The following is a 4,140-nucleotide window of genomic DNA, read 5'->3' as shown; positions in this document are numbered from 1 at the left end:
AAACATTTGTATTAATAAGGGCATTATAGTCATTTCACACCCACTTAACATAAAAAACTAACCCCCATCCACGCCAGAGATTATCCAGATTCCAGAAACGAAATTGTAAAAGTTGAGGACTATAGATGTAATTTTAGAAAGTTAGGGACTAAAGGTGAAAATGAAACAAACCACAAGGACTATCCAGGTATTTTTCTCTAAAGAAATCATAATAAATGAAGGAATTGCTTATGATTCAAAAAACAATATTATTACATTCATAACCATATATTTGGGGATAAAACAATTCATGGCTTATCATAGATGTCCTGATGATTAGAGTTGATTTCAGAATTTGTAGAATTCCCTCTCATGCAACTGGTTTGATACTTTTTATATTAACCCGTTAAGACCTGACCCTAAATTTTTGCCAGGCTTAGCGAAAACCATCAAATATGGCCCAAAGATTTATAAACTGAATGATGAATGACGAAGCAAAGTCCCATATATATAGTCAACACATGTTACACATCATGGTCATGATTAAAACCATCCCTACATACATAAATATCTGAACACATAATATTTATGAAAGGTTCAATGCAATTTGTTAAACTCTAATCTTTACTGGCAATCTCCGATAAATTACTAAACCAACGTATCGGACAATCTCCAAACCCGCAAACCTTTGACTGTCAGACAATCTCCAAACCCGCAAATCTTTGACTGTCAGACAATCTCCAAACCCGCAAACCTTTGACTGTCTGCTTCTTCTTGGAGGACTGTATGGATATTAACAAGTGAGGTAAAGAATATAAATATTATCTTGTGTTCACTTTTTTTCTTCATTGTGGTCGACGAGAGAGAAAGAGGTGTCACCCAACGTGAACTTCAAAAGGCTACACAAGACTCCATCATCTACTTATTATTACCTTTTGTGTATAAAATTAGTTAATAAAAAGTGTACCTTTTTCCTTTATGAAGCTAATTGCTTTTCCTACATGAGGTAGGGCCATCAACAATGAAGAAAAAGACGGCGACACGATCTGAATATTGGTAGGGCCTCAATCTTCTTGTGCAAGTAGCTTCTTGTATGTAAACTAAACGGATCATCTAGGTTAGAATAAATCCAATAATAAATGATAACAAATAGTCTATCAAATCATAAGCTACCTATATGTATCTCTTACCTTAACAACATCACTGTGTTCTTCAAGAGCAGTTAAAGGAGAGAATGATCTTAAAGTTAGAGTTCGAGGACGGCAACACCAAAGTACAGCATCTACAAAAGCTATATGAGCCTGTGATTCTTCATGGGTTTCTAGTTGTAGCTCAACAAGCTCGAGTTCATAAGGAGGAAACTTGATCTCCTTTAGCTTCTCTAATTCTCTAAATTTCTGGAATAAATGTACAACTGTGTGTTGGGATCTTGATTTTAAAATACGTGTGCGATCGGATGCGTTTGGATCCAAAAACCCGATGCGTGATGCGCAATGCGCGAAGCGCACGCATCACGTATGCGAGGTGTTCTTTATTTAAAAATACTAAAAAATATGCATAGCAAGTTATTTAACTTGTGAACCTTTAAACACTAAAATATAATATATTCTCATCATCTATAGTCAGAATTGTTCAATTAAAGATCTAATTTGTAAAAATACCAGTCAAGTGCATCATGCGCCACAATAGACGACATCATGTGATGCGCGCATCTTGGACTCGCAACATGCGATGCGATCTCATCACTACATAATGTGATGCGCGGATTTTAAAACCAAGGTTGGGATTATTTTATATAATTGTTCACAACAAAGTAATACGTAAATGATTGGCCAAAGAAACGAACCGGGCTATATATGGCGTGAATATACAAGTTGAAAACTTTGAATCCATTTTTCTTGTCCAAAAAAAGCCTTAACTTCTGGAACCAAAGACAAAGTGTGTCTATATAACTGACAGGATAACAATGCATACATGCTTTCAAACGGGATGAATCCCTTAACATAGCCCAGCGCTTATCCATGCTCAAAGACATGAGTCCACTAGTACAACAAGTGTAACTAAACGAAACCAAATTGGGGGCATTGAACTTAATTTCTTCCAAGTCACAAAATGTTTTTAACACCAATGTCCTCAAGGAATGGCTTGACAACTTGAGGTTGTTGCACTTATTTGTAGTAGCCAAAATCAAATTTTCAACGAATGGGAAATTGGATACGAGTTTGAATAGGGACACACATAGTAAAACACGGTTATCAGTTTTTCGCATGAAGCCAAGTTCATTTGTGGTGGCCCTCCTCTTCCATGGTCATCTTTAATTGAAAGACTTGATAGATTTGGAGCTTCAATATCTATTCTCTCAAATGGAGTGTTATACTGAATCCACACACTACGAAGATGTTGATGCCCATAAACACAAAATCTTTTGAGACCATGACAAGCGTTAACCACAAATACTTGTAGAAGAGGGCAACTAGTGGTGATGTGCTTGAGAACTTCATCATTTATGGGGACGCAAAGACTTAAACATGACAGTATCAAGCATGAAGGAAGAAGGCAATTCACAGTGACCTATATCCAAAGAATCTAAAACAGAAATGGATAAGAGTATGTTAGGCAAACGATAGTTAGTAGAAGCAAAAGGGGATTCTGATGAGTTAGCAACACCAATCACCAAATCATACACGCCATTCTGAAGAAGTAATTCAAGGCATCTGTTAACAATATCCAATTCTGCAGACTCCCTGAGATCCGTAATGAGCCTTAATGTGTATGCAGTGAGATTTTGGTGGCAAAATCTAGAGGTGGTATACTCGATATACTTGAAAAAACTTTCTCTAGAGACATGTGTAAAATTACGGATGGTGAAATCTAAATGGGGGTAAGAAGCAGTTAGATGAAACCAGGTCTTAGACAACACACTCACTCTAACAAAATCTGCAGGAGGGGTATGTAAAGGAACTAAAAAAGATAGTATGCGATGAACTATAGATTCAGGAAGCTGCGAAATCAGGTCCATCTCTTCAATTTCACTTAGGGCTTCCAACTATATTTATTGCTTACAAAACTGAAAAAAATAATAAAAAGCATGCATCAAAATTTACATTTTGGGGACAAGATGATGATGGATATCCAGTTATGCGATTAATAGAGGGGCAGAATTATTACCTCAATAGCTGAGCAGAAGCAGATTAGATGAGGCAGGGCCGTCTCCGAAAATCACAAAAAGAATTTTGGCCCTATACGAGATAAGAAATTTGGGCCCTATTCATTAATCCATTATGTTATGTTTATTGATTTGAGCCAAGTCATTAATTCATTACACGCTAAAACAGTTGGACTTCTGAATTTGATTGGCAAAAACAGTTGGCCTTCGAAATTATTAGGTTTTAACGTTTTTGGTTTGAAACAATGCGGAGTCAAAGGCCCTGTACGAATAGGAAAAATGAGCTCATGTATTTTCAAGTAATTAAGTGTTAACCTCAACAGAAAATATTAAGAATTAACATAAACAAATAATTAAACAATTTAATATAAACAAAAAATTAACCAAAGAAACATTTTAATATAAATAAAAAAATCTGTGTAATAATAGAGTTAAATTCTTGTTTAACAAATCTACATACATGTGAACTAAAAAGTAAAAACCATCAAATAAAACAAATGAACAAAAATATTAATGGGCTTATGAGGTTTTCAGGGCACAAATGAACAAAAATATGAATGGGCTTCAGGGGTTTTCAGGGCCCAAGATTAAATGGGTAAAAAACTATAAAGGAAAACATTGATGAACGGTCTCGAACCTAGGACCGCTTAGTAATAATTCAGGCGCGAAACCGTTTTGCTACACCATCATCATTGTTTAATCTTGAAACTACAAACTTTAAATATAAACATAAAGATTCTTTTTCTTATTGGGCCCCAAAACCTTTTGGGCCCTGTTCGGTGGCACATCCTACACACCCTACGGGCCGGGCCTGAGATGAGGCGGAAGCAGAAGCAAAAAATATCTTAAGCGCTTGAGGGAGTGATTAAATAGATTTTACAGATTAGCCCTTATAATTTACTATTTAACATTAGATAGGTTTTTTCTTGAGGTAATCCTATTAAATATTAATAGAACTAGGTTTATCATTGTCGTCGCACAGAACCGCTGACAAG

The 4,140-nt window shown here is 35.7% G+C and overlaps 1 long non-coding RNA gene across 2 annotated transcripts; it reads right to left on the bottom strand.

Moving 5' to 3' along the window:
• Positions 1–462: 462 nt before the first annotated feature.
• LOC110908723 lies at positions 463–3,181 on the bottom strand. Of its 2 annotated transcripts, none has more exons than XR_004880984.1 (4): positions 3,148–3,181; positions 1,170–1,376; positions 947–1,079; positions 463–761 (listed from the first exon to the last, which is right to left on the bottom strand). It is a non-coding gene; the product is annotated as an uncharacterized LOC110908723 (long non-coding RNA). The 2 variants fall into 2 exon arrangements; XR_004880983.1 differs by lacking the exon at positions 3,148–3,181 and adding an exon at positions 1,826–3,125.
• Between the last annotated feature and the right edge of the window lie 959 nt (positions 3,182–4,140).

This window comes from Helianthus annuus, chromosome 15, assembly GCF_002127325.2.
Source record: "Helianthus annuus cultivar XRQ/B chromosome 15, HanXRQr2.0-SUNRISE, whole genome shotgun sequence".
In the NCBI taxonomy this organism is placed as follows: Eukaryota; Viridiplantae; Streptophyta; class Magnoliopsida; order Asterales; family Asteraceae; genus Helianthus; species Helianthus annuus.
The sequence above is the reverse complement of the archived record's forward strand: the minus strand, read 5'-3'. Positions and strand labels throughout refer to the sequence as shown.